Source organism: Camelus dromedarius, chromosome 9, assembly GCF_036321535.1.
Source record: "Camelus dromedarius isolate mCamDro1 chromosome 9, mCamDro1.pat, whole genome shotgun sequence".
NCBI lineage: Eukaryota > Metazoa > Chordata > Mammalia > Artiodactyla > Camelidae > Camelus > Camelus dromedarius.
In genome coordinates, this window is record NC_087444.1 from 10,799,822 (window position 1) to 10,820,260 (window position 20,439).

Sequence of the window (20,439 nt, forward strand, 5' to 3'; positions counted from 1 at the left end):
GTAATTGTCCACATTATTTTAAATGTTAATTCTCTTTAGTCTCTTGATTAGCATATGTAGATGAATTTATCTAATAAAGTTTATATGATACATATAAACTTCACCATAGTGTAAAATCACAGATTAGGGAAAGCTTTTCTCATCTTGGGAGAATCAGGCCAATTTATTATTGTTTATTGACTCTTATTGGTGGTGGATAAAAATCCAATCTTATAAGTAAAAGAAAAATAAAATAGATAAATTAAAGAAAGGTAGCTTTTATTTAAAATTTCACATATCCTTGGGACGCATGGGCCTCAACTAGGAGTCTGAACACTTTCAGGACTCCTGCTCTAACTACATTACAGCCTTTTTCTCTGTTGTTGGATTCAGGTTTTGAATGACTTATTGTGGGAACTTGGCTTCTGGCAGCCGCCATGCCTCCTGTAGCATAGCTAAGTCATCGAAAAGGAGCTAAATCTCTTTGTTTAGCCAAATAAACAAAATCATGAAGATGGACTATTTGGCATGGCTTGGACTGAACAGGTCAACAGGGACCAGGATGTGTAAAGCTACAATTAGGACACTCACTAGAATCATATATAGTAGAATTGTGGGAGAAATAATTCCCCTCCAAGTGGAGTTTGGTCTCAAAGAATGAGTACCTGGAGTGAAAACCAAAGTCTTCAGTCTTAGACAATAATTTAAAAGATAAGAAAGAATCTATTACATCTCTGTGTGTATGTGTTTTAGAAAATATTCTGTGCAAATGAAATTGGAACCTGGAAGTCAAGGAGGCAAAGGAAAGCATGATGTATCAGAGGAGACTGGCAGGTAGAATGTAAATCATGTACAGGACATGCACTGTGTTAGGGGATGAGGTGTGTGTAGCAAGAATATGGAATGTGTCACAGGAAATGAGTTCATGAAGAGTTGTTTTTAAAAAAATTTCTCAATTTTATTTTTTAAATTAAAATATAGTTGTACAATATTATATGTTATAAGTGTACAATATAATGATTCACAATTTTTAAAAATTATTCTCCATTTATAATTATTATAAAAATGTTGGCTAAAAAATGAAAAAATATTGACTATATTCCCTGTGTCGTCAATATATCATTGTAGCTTAGTTTATACTTAATAGTTTGTACCTGTCATCCCCCTACCCCTCTTATGCCCCTCCCACTTCCCTCTCCCCACTGGTAACCACTAGTTTGTTCTCTATATCTGTGAGTCTGTTTCATGCAATTCTCAGAAGTTTGAACTTCATCTTGGAGTTTACAAGATATATTTATATATTTATTTTTGTCTAAACTAGGACAGCAACATTATCAGATTGCATTTTGCATTTTGCAGAGCAGTCAGGTTGGCAGTGGTTATTGGATGGGTCAGAGGCAGAAAGTCTTTTTTTGGTGAGAGAGGATGAGAGAGCTTCACCTAGGTAATTATAAGGTGAATAAAAGGAAAGTCAACAAGTCCTTCAAGCTTATTTTATTTGAAGGAAATGGTAAGTCAAATAGGACACCTGGTTTGGGTTTGGCCAAATGAGTAAATGATTCTCTTATTCACAAATAGTGTGATATTCTTCCTCATTTGCCCAAGACTGCCCAAGTCCTCCTGCGTTGTCACAGCATAGGTATTAGTGACCCCTTCCACTCTCAAGTGTCTTGTTTTGGTCATTAGATCTTAGACAGTAAGACTACAGAAGTAGAAATGGGTTTGAGGAAGAAAATAATAAACTATTTTAGGATATAGATTTGTGCCACATCCAGTTGCAAATGATGATATTAATTTGATAAATGCTCCAGTATACTGTAATTAATTTGCCTATATTGATTATATCAGTTGGCTTGCATTCTGAAGAAGAGATTTGGTGCGTAAGTGGAATTGTTTGCTTTGCTTTGTTCCTTTGCTACTGGCTGCATCTTCAACTCTAACCAGCTACCTTGTAAATGTACAGAATTAGGCACAAGAGAGCTTGAATTAGAATATATACATGGATTAGCACCAATCTATTACAATTCTTGAGAAAAGACCTCACAATCCAAAAGTTCTAATGGGGGTGGTCAGTAGCTGCTTTTGCAGGTGAAGTGAAGTGTACGTGCAGTGAACATATTTTTCTAAACCAAAACCTTAGATATTTGGTCTGATAAAATTGTTTTGTGATATTTTTCAATATAAATCACAGAAAATGAAGTAGAATTTAGACAGTAAAGTACTATAATTTCCGGAATTTTAACGATTTATATGGAAAAGGATAAAAATAATTTAAAAAATACATTTTTCTTAAAATATAGGAAGTTTAGTTCCCATAAGATTTCAGGATACTTTAGGACATACTATTTTATATATTACCTTATTTAATGAATACTTTTAATGTAAGTGATACTGATTTTCTTACTCTCATTTACCCTTTTCACATTCTGTTCTGACCTCTTCCACAGAATATAAAATGTAGCATATTAATTAAAAAATTATATATCTTTTCCCCTGGATTGAATTAAAAATATTTGCTTTGTTAGATTTCCTCCTATATTATGTATATATATTTCTTAGGGGCAAAATGACAAATTAAACCAGAATATCCTGAAAAGAAGCCATTTCTCTGTCAAATTCATCACTCAGCTTTGAGATGTATTTTTAAGTTTCAACAGCTATTTACCTTACAGTTTTATAAATGCTACTGCTATTTTCCAAAACAGTATTTAAAAAGTTACAGCTTTGCAAATAACCTAAGAATTTTTTAAATGCAAGTACTTAAACATTCTTCCTAATTGTTGCTATGTACCAAATTACACTCTCTTAAAAACCTGATTATTCCAATGAAAAAGTAATAGACATCCTGAAAAATAATGCTAAATATTCATCTGAACCCCCAAATCATTGTGAATTAAATAGTGAACAAATGTGGGATAAATTCAGTTTCAGTGATAGATTATAAAAATAGTAGCTTACATATTTTTGGTTTTATAAAGAATGACAGAAAATTTCCTATGTGATTGATGGTGAATATCTTTAGTGTGTAGGAATGTAAGTTTAAGCTTCAAGAACCCACGGAGGTTGTGAGATGTTAGTCAGAGAGTATTAAGTTCCTATTATAAGGTGAATAATTTAATGTAATTTAATGTACAGGATAGTGATTATACTTTAACAATATTGTTTATTTGAAAATTGCTAAGAGAGTAGACTTTAAATGTTCTCACCATAAAACAGAGAAACAAAACAGTAATTGTGTGAGCTGGTAGATGTGCTAACTAACCTTATTGTAGTAATCATTCTGCAATATATATGCATATCAAATCAGCATATTGTATACCTTAAACTTACACTTACTTATGTCAATTATATCTCAGTAAAGCTGGGGGAAAAGAGGCAACTCAAGTTATAAATAATGCACATTTGCTCATTTGAAAAAAAAGAATTCATGCATAGAGAATGTCGTGATTTATTCTTTAAAAGGAATAGGATCTATAAGTTGATACACTGTGGTTCTGAAAACAAAGCTGATGGGTAGATGGTGGGTACTATTGTACCGAGCGAAAAGGGCATTTCAGAATAGTAAGAATCAGAGAGAAGTGAGAAAGAACAGGCAGGAGAGAGCAGAGTGAGTTGACGCAGAAAAGGGAGGCAAAGAAAGTAGCATGAGAAAACACATGACAGGCAGGGCAGGAGGAAGCCAAAGAAACAATTGGACTGATACAGGTCTGGAAGAAGGGTGGGAAAAAACATAGAAAGTGTTGCTAAAGTGTGATTCCAGACAATAAGCAGTGGAAAAACCTGCTTCAGAAATGAAGAGATACACTGGTCACATTTTTAATGTGGGCTTTATTCCAGTTAAGATGGTAAAATAAGATCCCTGTAGCCAAAATTGAGCTCTCTAGGGGGTCATATGATTGAAAACTACACTTCCCTTAGAAACGAAGAGAATTCCTATTATATGAGAAAGGCACATATATAGAACATGACTACCTATTCTTCCCTCTCTTTTCCATAGCAAATCTCACAACACTTCTCATTACAGGGCTTTGGAATGGCCACTGCCGACCAAAGTTGAAGCATGTCCAACAATGTATTTCCCTTATATATGTTGAATCTTTAAGCTTGCACTTGTGAAGGTAACATAATATAATTAAATTACATGGCTAGAAAGGCATCAAATAACACTGGGCTCCTGACCTGCCCACAATAATAGAATCTTTGCTTTAGAACCTTCCCAAACTTTGATCTACAGCATGGCTGGAAACAGAACCACTGGGAGAGGTTTTAAAAAGCAGGGAAAATTCTTAGGTCCAACATTTGGGCATTTTGAATCTCTTTTTTTTAAATTTTCTCAATTGACTTTCTAAGATGAGAGTTATGAGTTGAACTGTGTCCCTCCCAAATTAATACAATGAAACCCTTTCTTCCATTACCTAGAATGTGACTGTATTTGGAGATGGAGCCTTTAAAGAGTTAGGTTAAAATGGGGTCATAAGGGTAGGCTCTAATCCAACTTGACTGATATCCTTATAAGAAGAGAATTAAACACAGACAACACATACTGAGGGATGACCTGTGAGGGCACAGAAATCTTAGGTCTCAGAAGAAATCAAGCCTATGTTGATCCTAGAATTCTACCCTCCAGAATTGTGGTACTTTTTAACAGAAACCCTAGTAAACTAATACAGTAAGAAACATTTCCTAGTTCAACACATCACTTTAAAATGCAGAGATTTTCACTGACAAACCACTCCGCTTTTAAATAGGTTTATGTATTCTGCCTTCCCCTACTCCAAGACTATGTTTTAGAGGTAAAATTGTCATAAAATCAAGCCAAGGCTTTATCAAAGGCTTTGTTTTTGAATGACACGTGTAGCGGATGTTTTTATTGTTGGAGTCGCCCATCAATACTACATTTTCTGTCTTTGTCTGTTGTATATCGTGAATTAGCAAAGCATGATCTTTGTCTCCATTTCATTGCGTATGTATTTTTACAAAAATATAATGCGTAGCATGTTTTACAAAAAAATTTCCTACTTACTTTCCTGTTCATCTTATCCAAATATATTTCATTATACTTTATCTTGCTAATGATTTTCACTAAGTATAATTTCTTTTTATATAATACTAGAATTACTTCCTACCTTTCTTTTGAATTATGTATTACTTTGTGTTGCTTTTGAAATCTGCTGTTTTCACATTTTGTATAATTTCATGTTTAACATCCATATTCTTCTTTGGTGTATCGACATCTGATGATATAATTGTTTCTGGTTCTCTAATTATACTTTTAAGTGAATTAATGGGAAACTTGTTCATTGTTAGGATTTTAAATTTTTTACAGCCCCTTCCTTCCATTCCCACGTCGTTAGTGAAGTTCTATATAGTACAACTTTCATGCATATATCTGAATGTATTTCTCCCTTTAAAATCAGGTCTACAAATATTCAGATCAAAAAATGTATTCTTCATAATAATTTTCTCAATAACTTTGGGGGGATGAGTGTCCTCATCCTTATTTTACAGATATGAGAATGTGGTAAAGATAATAGATTTATGTCAAAGAGTGGAATTACTCCCCAAAACTAGGAGTAATAGCATTTAAGAATCCTAAAGAAAGATAACAGTTTAGCAAGGCACATATGTCTCAATTGGTCATATCCGTGAATCTACAAAGATTTTTTTAAATTAAAAAACAATATTTTTAGTGACATCCATAAACCATACCAGCATCTTCCAGTTTATTTTCAAACAGGAAAGATAACCCAATATCCAACGAGACACAGATGTGTGTGCATGTCTATGCATTCAGACACATGTGAACTACAATTTTTAAATTCTACATCTTATAAGTAGAATTGCAAATCACTCTGACAGTAACATGTTTGGGTTTTGAACCATCTACCATGCTTGTTTACCTGCTGAATATGTGATTAGCCTTCAAAACTCAGACTGAGTATCATCTTTTTTTATAAAGCTTATACTGACTGTCCCTTATTATCGATGACTACTACTTTCTATGTGAAACTTTGTGTTGGTTTTGAACATTTGATCCTGTTGCCTGTATTTATTTTCAAGACTGTGTTTTTTTATTAGACCATAAAATCTCCTTGAGTGTAAGAGCTTGTTCATCTTTATGTATTCAGTATTTAGCACTACGTTTGGCAAATAAGTACAAAGTAAGTGTGTTGGATTAAAGAATAGATGTATATGAAACAAAGTCTTTGGATATGAGCCACAGGACTATAGTTTTTGCAGGGATCAGACAATCTAAAAATTGTGTGCTTGCATTTTTGCATTGAAATTGAAGTACGCTAATGCTCATAATTGTTGAGAGATGGAGCAGGGCTATTAGAAATAATATTGAGTATAATGCATATGGATCATACCTCATTTTTATGCCCCAGTGCCTACTACAATAGCAGTAAGTGTAAATGAGTAATGGATAAAAAAGATGATTGATGTGTTTATTTATTACTAAGAAAATAGGAACAGTTACAGCTTTGTCTGAGATCATATGGAGTCTTAATATATTTCTGAAATTGCTAGAAGTGTTAAATAGCAAATATAGAGTATGTATCCTGTGGATTTTTAAAAAATATATAAAATTTCTGATTGTAATAAATTGGTTTGCTTATTTCTCACTTGGGACAATCAGTACATAGGGTGAAAGAAAAATAATATATCTATTTGGATACTAATTGCATTTTCCTAAAAGAGCTAGAATTCTTTGCCAAGATTCTGAGGGACAGTAGTGTCACAACTAAGTATACATAAGGGCAATTTAACTGAAACATCTTCAGTATTTCTGATCACTGGTGATAATCTACTTGATTAATGAGCATCTGTGTCCTTGCTCAGTGCTCATGAGTGTTCCTTTTGCTTTGCTACACGATACCAGGGGATGACTTTTGCAGATGGAGGATAAATATTCTTCAGTCAACGATATAGAAAATGAAGTTAGAAAGGAAGGAGAAAACTTTGTAATACGATTGCAGCACATTTGCATTTCATCATCATTTACATGCTTCACTTTCTGTATATTTCTAACTAGCAATCTGTATTTCTGCCGTCAGGAATCTATGCATTGCAAACTCAGACCTGTGTGAAATGATGAAATTTTGCTTCCTAAATTTTAAATGCAAAATCTGGCATGCTTATTTGCATGTGAGGAAGTTTGTGGTTAAGCCACATTTCTCTTCACTGATGTTCAAAAACGTTTAATTATGAACCAAGAAAAATAAAATTTAAATAAATCAAATTGATACTTCTTTTTACACAAATTAGTTGCATTTTTGGTTGTTTCCTCCTATTTGCTTTAGCAAACATTGTTTCCTCACCATCTCCCATCCATCAGTCTCCAGTCTCTGCATTTGGGTCTCACACAGTCTGTAGCACCCTCACCCTTCTTTTCTTTACCATTCAAGTTCCCCATATTTTATAAGGTTGAACGTTTGTTTTTTTCTTCCCAAAAGCCTTTCAGAAACGTTTCAGTCCTACATACATTTTCTTTTTGCCTCTGCAGTCAGTCCTCCTTACTACTCCTTAGTTGTTCTAAATAAATGTGTATCTTATGTCTCTACAATAGTAATGAGGCTTTTAATGACAAGGGCTATGCCTTCTAATTTTTCAGTGTTTTAAGTTTAACTAAACTGAATAGAAAGAACAAGATTCAACAGATATTTTTGAACTGAAATAGATGGACCTTGAAAAATGCACTTTATATTAGAAAAGCTGTTATCAAAAGCTTTATGAAAAATGATTTAAGACTGAGGAGGGATAAAATTGTCATGGCAGCTTAACAGAGGCTACTAAATTGGGAGCTGCCGTTGTGATTACAGAAATTGCATACCCCGATGAGGAGGTTAATATAGAACACACTGTTTTGGTTATCTTTTGCTGAATAACACATCTCAAAACTTAAACTAACAACAGCCACTTGTTGTCTTTCGTGGTTTTATGATCTGTCTGAGCATGTTTGAGTAGATCTTCTGTTCCACGTGGCATTGACTGGGCCTGCAGTCACCTGGAAGCCACCTTTATTGAGCCACCCGAGGTGGCTGACTCGTGTGCCTGACAGTTCAGTAATGACTGCTGGCTGGGGACTCAGCCAAGCTTGTAACTTAAGGAGCCATAGTTCTCACCTGGGTGGCCTTTCCCTGTGGTTTTAGGGATAGTGGTGTCTCCCTCCCTCTTAGCAGAGGGGACTGCAATCTGCACCTTAGGTTTTCCACAGAATAACAATTATATTCTAAAACAGAGTGTTACTAGTGTGTAAAGTAGAAACCACAGATCTGTTAGGGGTTCAGCTTTACAAGTTACACAACATGACTGCCACCACATTCTGCTGGTTAAAGCAAGTAATATGGACAGACAAAGAGAAATAATAGATACCATTTCCTAATAGGAGGAACTTGCTGTCGTCCTTAATCAGAAACATCATCTCTTTGATTTTCAACTAAAATCCTGGACATTCACTAAATGACTACCTAATTAGCTGATACTTTGAAGTTAGGCTTTTCAACTTTAAAAAGTTAATGTAAATGACTGACCTGGATTCTCCATCTTGCAATGTTAAATTGCTCTTAGATGATTAAAATACTATTTTCAGCGACGAATATTTTGTAACATGAATATGGTTTATCCGATTTGTGTAAAACAAGTATAATTACCTCTCTTCCTACACTTGCACTATCATATATGTAACTTTTAATTTTTGGTCATCTTTTCACCCCTCCACTGAAGAAGACAAATGCCAGAGACTTCTTATAGATTGTGAATCCTGTACGGTGGTCCCAGACAGCTCCTCAATCAGCAGCACATATCTTTAAAAGCTAGACTGGTTTCAGGTAATTGCCTATGTTTTTGTGTCCGGTTTGATGGGCCGAGCTGACATTTTTTCTGAGATTCCCATGAAGTCCACTAAGGTGATTTGATGTTAATAGCTCTGTGAGTCCCTAAAATGTTAGGATATCATTGTATAGAAATCACAGAAAACAAAAAGCACCATCAGAAGGCTTCAGTGCTGAACTGAGAGTTAGCATATATTATCAGAGTTAGCAATATAAAGAAAATGGTTAATTATTTGTGGTTTCTTATAAAAAGACTACCATGGTGGCTGGACTTAGAAAAATAGCATTTTTCCATCAGCACCTATAAACCAAATACTATAAAGATTGTTTTAAATTTTCTTTCAGACTGACCTTATGACTTAAAATGTACACTTTAGAGAAAAATATACAACTAACTATATTATAATACTTATGTATAATTATAGGATATATTACTAGCTTAGGGAAACAAAAACACCTTATTAAACCTCTTTTATAATTCATACTACATTTTTATCATTTAGTTTTTTAAATCCTTCATTTGGAAATAAATTCAGACTTACAAAAAGCTGCAAAATTAGTCATAGTTTTCTTATACACCTGACATTCAGTCTCCCAAAATGTTAAAGTCTTACATAAACACAGTATGATTATCTAAGCCAGGACATTAATACTGATACAATACTGTTAAGTAATCTACAGGCCTTGTTTAAATACTATTAATTGTCCCAGTATACAATACGAGATCACAAACTGAATTTAGTTATCATGTCCATTTAGCTTCTTTTAATCCCAGAAAATTTCTTAAGTTGAAGTCATTGCTATCTGTGGTGAGAGAGTGAAAAAAAATTTTCTGAAAAGATATGCGACATTATTTTTTACAGCATTAATTCCCCTTCATGTATTAGGATCCGAAAAACCTTGCAAAATTGGGCTCAATTGCTTTTCAGTCCCCAAAATAGCTTCTTACAGATAAAAGATATCCAAGGTAATTTAACCATTTCAAGGACATAAGTTTGGCCACTAGATGACAATAGAGTCCTTTTCTATTTGTCAGGATTTCTTTCAGTCTTTCAGTTTAAGGACTACCACTGGTGGCATCTTAAGCAAAGGCTTTATAATATTCTAATACTATTTGGAGATGACACATTGTCTTATAATTATCTGTTTTCGTGTCTGTCTCCCCTGTTACACTGTGAAGTACCTCATAAAACTGGTCATCTCTTATTTATTCTTACATTCATGATATCCAATACTTCGGCCAATACATAATATTGTCAGTACATGCATAATATATGCATTGAATAATGGATATATACTCAATATATGTATCCATTATACCTTTAAAAACAACTGTCAAACAAAATAAGGATTAATAGTTGCCGAATGTTTTATGTATACTCTCTACCATTTCATGCTTTGTTTTTCAACAGAATTGAGACTTATCTTTAAACCTGAACTTTACAGACCGGTTTGGAGTTCTTTATTGGTCAGATTCTCTGGAAAACAATACTTGATAATTGTTGAGTCCTAGTATTGGAGGGTCTTTGACTCCTGCGATCCTCTTCATCATCTTTCAGCCAATGGTGACAATATAATCCAGGTTCAGATCAGTTAAATATAAACAGAAGTACTCTGTGGGCTGCTTGTGGCGTTTTTGCTTTTTAAGGTAGACTTCATCTTGTTCCGTTTTACCTTTCCATTGAAGTGAGTGCCATATTTATAATGAGCTTTATAACGAGCTGCTGCATCAGACATCTTGTGGATCATGGGAGACACGAGTGAAAGCCAGCTACAACAGTCAAGGTCATACGTCCATTTTTATCGAGCTACTGAAGAAATGACAGCAATTGCCTACATCTGGAATGTTTGTATGTGAGATAAATACAGCCCTGTATGTTTGTGCCGCTGTATCTGGGCTTTCTGTTTCTTAAAAGCTTGATTCATTCCAAAAGGATTAAAAATCTATAAGTAATTTGGAAGGAAACTCTTCTACTCTTTATTAGCCAGCTTTTAAATTCCATGAAGCAGCCACCATGTTTATCTTTACATTAACATTTAGTCACTAGTAGAAGGCCTTGTACATATTAGAGGGGTGAAAAATATTTGCTTAGTAAATTTATGAATGAATGATTTCTGAAATTCCTAGGCAAAGCTTATTTTGAATTGAAGTATTCTCTTTTTAAGATTGCATTCTTACTCAGAAATAAATAAATTATAAGTAAATAAATAAATATTTCAGGAATCAATAAAAAATACAAAATGAAAAGACAACCTACTGAATGGGAGAAAATATTTGGAAATGATATGGCTGATAAAGGGTTATTATCCACATATATAAACAGCTTATACAACTCAACATGAAAACAAACCACCCCATTAAAAATTGGGCAGAAGAACTAAACAGACATTTTTCCGAAGGGGTAATGCAGATAGCCAGCAGCTCCATGAAAAGGTACTCAACGTTGCTAATCATCAAGGAAATGCAAATCAAAACCACAATGAGATATCACCTCACACCTGTCAGAATGGCTATCATCAAAAAGAACATAATTAACAAATGTTGGCAAGGCTGTAGTGAAAAGAGAACACTTCTACGCTGTTGGTAGGAATGTAAGTTGGTACAGCCACTGTGGAAAACAGTAGGGAGGTTTCTCAAAAAACTAAAAATAGAACTACCATGACCCAGCAATTCCACTCCTAAGTATATATTTGAAAAAAAACAGACAAAAACAGTGATTCGAAAAGATACAAGCACCTCAATGTTCACAGCAACATTATTTACAGTTGTCAAAATATGGAACCTAAGTGTCGATCAACATATGAATGGATAAAGAAGATGTGGTATATACAATGGAATACTACTTAGCCATAAAAAAGAATCACATTTTGCCATTTGCAACAACATGGATGACTTGGAGGGTATTAGGCAAATGAAATAAGTCAGACAGAAAAAGAGAAATACTGTACAATATCACTTATATGTGGAATCTAGAAAATATAACAAACACTTGAATATAACAGAAAAGAAGCAAACTCACAGATATAGAGAACAAACCAGTGGCTATGAGTAGGTAGAAGGGAGAAAAGAGGAGCAATATAAGGGTGGATATTAAGAGGTACAAGCTATTAGGTATAAAGTAAGCTACAAGGATATACTGTACAACACAGGGAATATAGACAATGTTTTATAATAACTGTAAATCAAGTATAACCTTTAAAAATCATGAATCACTGTATTGTTCACCTGTAACATATATAATATTGTACAACAAATGTACTTCAATAAAACATTCATCAGAAGTGATACTTGCTTTTTAATTTTTTTCCTGCACATGACTTTAAAGATTGCCTATGGTCTACCAGTTATTTCTTGACTAATTAATAATTGTATATTCTGATTGAACTGTCTTCAGTAAATATAGTGTAGTGAAGCCTCCCATCATCTCTACACTGATAATAAATGATACCTGACTTTGTGGCTTAACCCAAGACTGTTGGGATAAAAATTCCAAACCATCTAGATTTATTAAATATTCCACTTATTAAGGGTGGGTAGAGCAGTTTTTCCTTTGTTATCTTTATTCAGAAAAGCTTGGTGCATGAAAGGTTAATAGGTAAAGCAGATATGGGAAGATATACGTTAGATATTGATTCTGAGATGTGTTAGGGTAACAAAAGAAGCAGCAGAAAATTAAATGCTAGAGGAAGCATTTACCATTTTTTCTTGTATTCTTTCAATATACATTTATTGCACAAAATACATTTGACATTTTTCAGTGTCAACAAATCAAATAAGTAAGTTATAGTGCCTTTTAGGAGACTGGGCAATACAAAGTTCCCACTAGGTCAATAATTTTTTTTCTACAAAACAGGAGCTAAGTGCTAAGGTGCATGTAAGAATGGAAGCATACAACAGCCCAGTGCCATTCTGGTTGTTGGTCAATGCCAGTAAACAGACTACAGGAGGATGTGGGGAGGCTAAAAAACTGAACCAAATATGTAAACCAGAAGTTGGTGAGACAGAAACAGCATTCGAACTGCTTGATGGGACTTTCTATCTTACTACCTCTGATCTTTGAAGGATATTTAGACCCACCTAGTTAGATCTAGAGTGAATGTAACAGTTTTCCTTTCTTTTCTTAAATAAATGAATTGCTGAAAAATAAAGCATAATGAAGATTCTCCCCAGAATTTGTCATCCTGTTATTTAAATTTAATGACTTGTTTTTTAATAAAAGACATTTTTTAGATCAGTTTTAGAATTACAGAAAAAAGTGAGCAGAAAGTACAGAGTTCCCGTATAATTCCTTGTTCCTACATGCAGTTTTTCCTATTATTAACATCTTACATTAGTGTGGTACCTTATTACAATTGATAGAGCCGTATGATACATTATTATTAACTAAAGTTCGTCATTTATACTAGGATTCACTTTTTGTGTTGTACCTACTGTCTGAGTTTTGACAAACGTGCAGTGACATGTGTTCACTATTACTTTACCGGATGGAATAGCTTCATGTTCCCCAAATCCACTGAGCTCCACCTCTGCATCTCTCTCTGCCTCTCCCTCTGCAGCCCTGGCAACCACTCATCTTTTTACTTTCTCTATAGTTTTGCCTTGTTTAAAATGTCATATAGTTGGAATTATAGACTATATAAGCTTTTCAGATTGGTTTTGACTTCCTTCACTTAGCAATATGCATTTAAGTTTCCTCCATGTCTTTTCATGACTTGATAGCTCATTCCATTTTAGTGCTGAATAATACTCCATTGTCTGGATGTACCACAGTTTATTTATCCATTCTCCTACTGAAAGATATTGTTGAGTGCTTCCAACTTTTGACAATGACAAATAAAATTGCTATAAACCTCTTGCACAGGTTTTCAGGTGGCGTATGTTTTAAAATCCTTTGGATAAATATTGAAGAGGGCAGTTGTTGGATCATACAATAAGAGTATATTTAGTTTTGCAAGAAACTGCCAAACCGTCTACACTTTTGCATTCCCACCAGCAATGAATGAGAGTTCCTGTTGTCTACATCCTGGCCAGAAGTTGGTATTATCAGTGTTTTGTGTTTTAGCCATTCTAACAGATGCATAGTGATAACTCATTGTTATCTTTGTTTGTAATTCCCTGGTATGATGTTGAGCATCTTTTCATATGCTTATTTGCCATCTATATATCTTCTTTGGTGAGTTTTCAGAACTTTTGACCAGTTCTTAAGTGGGTTGTTTTCTTATTGTTGAGCTTTAAGAGATCTTTATATACTTTGGATACCAGGACTTTATCAACTATGTATTTGCAAATATTTCCCCCCTCTCTGTGTTTTGTCTTTTTTGTTTTCTTATCAATGATTTATTCTTCAAGAAAATAAATTTGAAGACCAACAATATAATAATTTTAAGCTGTACTCATAATTTGTAGAGACTGTCCACAGTAATAAAACATTATGTCACTATAATTATTTATATGGCTAAGGAAATATAATAAATAATAAAATTAATAATCTAACTATTTCTGGGAAAATTATCTCCCATTATTTGAAATAATTTCTGAAAAATTGTGTGCTTTGTGGTATTGATGGCTATTGGTATTGTTGATTAATAGAGGTAAAGACGTAAGATGCTTCTAGGGTTTATTAGAATATAATGTTGTCATAACTGGAAAATGGTTTGTAACTGTGAACCCTTCCTTGTTTCTAAATATACACATGGTAAGCTGAGGCTTGCAACTTTTTCAGTGTTGCAGATGAGAGTTGGTTTCATGAACTATTGATAAACAACCTATTTAATATTGAAAAATAAGAAATATAATAATGCAAAAAGTGTTAATTCTATGCAATTTATACTAACTGGCCCAATTATTGATTGATTTTGGTTAAGTAACTGAGAATACAGCTATATTAAGCAGGATTCCCTGTTGCAAGGCAAGCTAGCTGTCTCTGGCTGATTTAAGGAAACCAAATAAACATTGTAACATATTCATTGCTCAGTGTGACAGAGACAGATAGCTACTGGACAGATTTTGTACTTTCTGTTCTACTGAATGAGATGTTCCTGAGAAATTGCTGTACATTTTGGATTAGATCTCCTTTCACCTGTGAATCCATGTCGGTCTGGTACCTGGATCTCAGCAAGGAATGTGAGCATAAGTGATGTGTGTCACTTCGTGGAAAGGCTTTAAAAATAGGGGAACTTCTTCATTCTCATTTGTTCTTGCTTTAACAGCAGATGCTGACAAAGTCCTCATGGTGATAGAGCATCAAGATGGAAACAGCCCAAGCCATCCAGTGACCAGAACACCCTTGAAGCTTACTGAGTTGGTGAGAAATTAACTTGTATGTTTTAAACCACTGCAGTTTTGAGTGTTTTGTTCAAGCAGCCACAGTTATCTTAACTGATATATGCATAGATTTGCTGGAATTCTAGATGATCAGACTTGAAAAACTGGCAGCAATAATGGAAAAGTAAAAGTGAAAACCACAGCCTAGTCTCACCACTGAATCAGTTGGGTGAAGACCCTTCTGTTTTCATAGCTGAACACTGGGAACTGTGACTTTGATTGCTGCTGGCGCTGGACGCTGGGTTTGGCTACTGGCTCTGCTACCCCGGGACACCAGGATACTTGAAGTTGCTGTAGTCTCTGCAGTTACTATTAGAATTTGCTTTCTATCACCTTTGAGTTATTGTGTAAATAACTTCTGACTCAAAGTCCCAGGTAGAATTGGATGTGCTTGTGTCACATATAGGTGTCCAGGCTGCAATGTTGGGTGTTGGAAGGTTCTGGAAAAATGAGTATCTGCCTTTTTCAGCCTTTATAATGGGAGGTGATCACCTAGACTCCTATGCTGGAGAGTCATCTGATTATCAGTAGGTTATTCAGATGCACACTAAGCTAGCATTTAATTTTGAGAAGTATACTAGTTATTTATTATTGTACATTAATTTTGAGAAGTGTACAAGTTATTTATTACTGCATAACAAATTAATTCACCATAGGAAAGACTGAAACAAAAAATATTTTGTATCTCACAGTTTCTGTGAGTTAGGAATTCATGAACAACTCAGCTGAATGGTCCCATCTCATGGCCTCTCGTGAGAGACCTGATAGGGGCTGCAGGAATCTGCTGGCTTGACAGGAAATGGAGGATCTGCTTATAAGATGGCTCACTCACAGATCAGTTGGCAGGAAGCATCAGTCCCCGGTGATGCGGGCCTCTTCCTTGGTTACCATGTGTCCTTATGACATAGCAGCTGGCTTCTCCTCGACTGAGTAATCAAGAGAGTGGGAGAGAGGCAGATACCACAATTTCCTTAATGACAGCCTCATGAGGCATCCACCATCACTTCTGTCATATTTTCTAGGTCACACAGGTCAACCATGGGACAACATCAGAGAGGACTACACAATGATGTGAATATCAGAAGGTATGGATCATTGGATGCCATTTTGGAGTGTGGCCATCATAGGAAGAGTGGAATTCATTTAGTCACTGTATACAATTTCCATACAGAGTTCTAATCGTGGAGTCAATAAGTTTCAAAAGAAAGGAGGTTATTTTATTGGTCCAGGTACCACCAAATATTTTTCTGAGTTTAACTCTTTAATTGATGTATCTACTGATTTCTGGGATTCTAATCAGTTTTGGTGGGGAGAATAGATTTTATTCAGCCTTTTAAAATGAGTGTCACAAACATTGCTGATCATTGCCTTCATATTTCCAAGGCAGTATCAAGCAAATAGGCTGCTGAGGACTGGTAAGAGTGAAGAAGTGAGAAGGAATTTGATACTGTTCAGTGGTCTGGATGACAGTTTAAACACATCAGGTGATGCCAATGCCTGAGGGGGTGGGGGGGGAATACAAAACTATACTGAGTAGCCAAAATAAATGATGGCCATTTAGGACCAAGGGTTACCTGCTTGCCCTTTCCTGATGTGAGGTATGTATTTTGGGAAATGCCTGCAGAAGAAACAGTGCTTAGTTGGAGCAGAGTGAACAAGGAAAAATGTAGAAGGATAAGAGGCATAAAGTGGAATGGGGGACCAGATCATGTATGGTTTTATAGACAACTGCAAAGACATGGAATTTTACTTTACTATTAGAAGATTTTGGATAGATTTCAGTAAATGAAAAACGTTAAAAATGCTTTAAGGAATAAAGGTAAATGCAGAGAAATGGAAAAAGAAGAAAATGAATTAATAGAAGCAAGAAATGATGATTAATTGAACTGTAATAATGTCTTGGAGTTGACAAGGGGGGATGAGGTACTAGATACATTTTTTTTAACATTTTTTATTGATTTATAATCATTTTACAATGTTGTGTCAAATTCCAGTGTTCAGCACAATTTTTCAGTTATTCATGGACATATACACACTCATTGTCACATTTTTTTCTCTGTGAGTTATCATAACATTTTGTGTATATTTCCCTGTGCTATACAGTGTAGTCTATTCTACAATTTTGAAATCCCAGTCTATCCCTTCTCACCCTCCACCCCCCGGTACCACAAGTCTGTATTCTCTGTCTGTGAGTCTATTTCTGTCCTTTATTTACGCTTTGTTTTTGTTTGTTTGTTTGTTTTTGTTTTTTGTTTTTTAGATTCCACATATGAGCGATCTCATATGGTATTTTTCTTTCTCTTTCTGGCTTACTTCACTTAGAATGACATTCTCCAGGAGCATCCATTTTGCTGCAAATGGCATTATGTTGTCGGTTTTTATGGCTGAGTAGTATTCCATTGTATAAATATACCACCTCTTCTTTATCCAGTCACCTGTTGATGGACATTTAGGCTGTTTCCATGTTTTGGATATTGTAACTAGTGCTGCTATGAACACTGGGGTGCAGGTGTCATCCTGAAGTAGATTTCCTTCTGGATACAAGCCCAGGAGTGGGATTCCTGGGTCATATGGTAAGTCTATTCCTAGTCTTTTGAGGAATCTCCACACTGTTTTCCATAGTAGCTGCACCAAACTGCATTCCCACCAGCAGTGTAGGAGGGTTCCCCTTTCTCCACAGCCTCTCCAGCATTTGTCATTTGTGGATTTTTGAATGACAGCCATTCTGACTGGTGTGAGGTGATATCTCATTGTAGTTTTGATTTGCATTTCTCTGATAATTAGTGATATTGAGCATTTTTTCATGTGCTTTTTGATCATTTGTATGTCTTCCTTGGAGAATTGCTTGTTTAGGTCTTCTGCCCATTTTTGGATTGGGTTGTTTATTTTTTTCTTATTGAGTCATATGAGCTGCTTATATATTCTGGAGATCAAGCCTTTGTTGGTTTCACCTGCAAAAATTTTCTCCCATTCCGTAGGTTTTCTTCTTGTTTTACTTCTGGTTTCCTTTGCTGTGCAGAAGCTTGTAAGTTTCATTAGGTCCCATTTGTTTATTCTTGCTTTTATTTCTTCTAGGAGAAAATTTTTTAAATGTATGTCAGATAATGTTTTGCCTATGTTTTCCTCTAGGAGGTTTATTGTATCTTCTCTTATGTTTAACTCTTTAATCCATTTTGAGTTGATTTTTGTATATGGTGTAAGGGAGTGTTCTAGCTTCACTGATTTACATGCTGCTGTCCAGTTTTCCCAACACCATTTGCTGAAGAGACTGTCTTTATTCCAATGTGTATTCTTGCCTCCTTTGTCAAAGATGAGTTGACCAAAAGTTTGTGGGTTCACTTCTGGGCTCTCTATTCTGTTCCATTGGTCTATATGTCTGTTTTGGTACCAATACCATGCTGTCTTGATGACTGTAGCTCTATAGTATTGTCTGAAGTCTGGGAGAGTTATTCCTCCAGCCTCTTTCTTTCTCTTCAGTAATGCTTTGGCAATTCTAGGTCTTTGATGGTTCCATATGAATTTTATTATGATTTTTTCTAGTTCTGTGAAATATGTCCTGGGTAATTGGATAGGGATTGCATTAAATCTGTAGATTGCCTTGGGCAATGTGACCATTTTAACAATATTGATTCTTCCAATCCAAGAGCATGGAATATCTTTCCATTTTTTTAAAGTCTTCTTTAATTTCCTTCATCAATGGTTTATAGTTTTCTGTGTATAATTCTTTCACCTCCTTGGTTAGATTTATTCCCAGATATTTTATTACTTTGGGTGCTATTTTAAAGGGGATTGTTTCTTTACTTTCTTCTTCTGTTGATTTATCGTTAGTGTAAAGAAATGCAACTGATTTTTGAACGTTAATTTTGTAACCTGCTACCTTGCTGAATTCTTCAATCAGCTCTAGTAGCTTTTGTGTGGACCTTTTAGGATTTTCTATATATAGTAACATGTCATCAGCATATAATGACACTTTTACCTCTTCTTTTCCAATTTGGATCCCCTTTATTTCTTTCTCTTGCCTGACTGCTGTGGCTAGGACTTCCAGGACTATGTTGAATAGGAGTGGTGATAGTGGGCATCCTTGTCTTGTCCCAGATTTTAGTGGGAAGCTTTTGAGTTTTTCACCGTTGAGTACTATGCTGGCTGTAGGTTTGTCATATATAGCTTTTATTATGTTTAGATATGTTCCCTCTATACCCACTTTGGTGAGAGTTTTTATCATAAATGAGTGTTGAATTTTATCAAATGCTTTTTCTGCATCGATTGAGATGATCATGTGGTTTTTGTCCTTTCTCTTGTTGATGTGATGTATTACACTGATTGATTTGCGTATGTTGAACCAGCCTTGTGTCCCTGGGATGAACCCCACTTGGTCATGATGTATAATCTTTTTTATGTGTTGTTGGATTCTATTTGCTAAAATTTTGGTGAGGATTTTGGCGTCTATGTTCATCAGTGATATTGGCCTATAATTCTCTTTTTTTGTAGTGTCTTTGCCTGGTTTTGGTATCAGGGTGATGGTGGCTTCATAGAATGAGTTTGGGAGTATTCCCTCCTTTTCAATCATCTGGAAGAGTTTGAGAAGGACTGGTATGAGTTCTTCTTTGTATGTTTGGTAGAATTCCCCGGTGAAGCCGTCCGGTCCTGGACTTTTATTTGTAGGGAGGTTTTTAATTGCTATTTCTATTTCCTTTCTAGTGATCGGATTGTTCAAGTGTTCAGATTCTTCTTGATTCAGTTTTGGTGGACAGTATGTTTCCAGAAACTTGTCCATCTCCTCTAGGTTATCCAGTTTGGTTCCATATAGTTTTTCATAATATTCTCGTATGATATTCTGTATTTCTATTTTGTTTGTTGTAATTTCTCCATTTTCCTTTCTTATTTTGCTAATTTGTGCTCTCTCTTTTTTCTTCTTTGTGAGTTTAGCCAGAGGTTTGTCAATTTTAATTACTTTTTCAAAAAACCAGCTTTTGGTTTGGTTGATTTTTTCTATGGTCTTGTTAATCTCTATTGTATTTAATTCCTCTCTGATCTTTATTATTTCCTTCCTTCTGCTGCTTTTTGGGGCTTTTTGTTCTTCTTTTTCTAATTCATTCAGGTGGTGGGTTAAATTGTTTATTTGAGATTGTTCTTCTTTTTTGAGGAAGGCCTGTATCGCTTTAAACTTCCCTCTTAGCACTGCCTTTGCTGTGTCCCATAGGTTTTGAGTGGTTGTGCTTTCATTATCATTTGTCTCAAGGTATTTTTTAATTTCAGCTTTGATTTCCTCATTGATCCATTGTTTTTTTTAATAACATATTG

At 34.8% G+C, this 20,439-nt stretch overlaps 1 long non-coding RNA gene across 1 annotated transcript in view; it reads left to right on the forward strand.

Moving 5' to 3' along the window:
* Positions 1 to 20,439, forward strand: part of LOC105085615 (uncharacterized) — a 259,455-nt gene that overhangs the window by 217,239 nt on the left and 21,777 nt on the right. Inside the window, exons 13-14 of the long non-coding RNA XR_010382210.1 lie at positions 15,024 to 15,118; positions 16,161 to 16,223. This is a non-coding gene — a long non-coding RNA (uncharacterized LOC105085615). The remainder of the gene's footprint in view (positions 1 to 15,023; positions 15,119 to 16,160; positions 16,224 to 20,439) is intronic.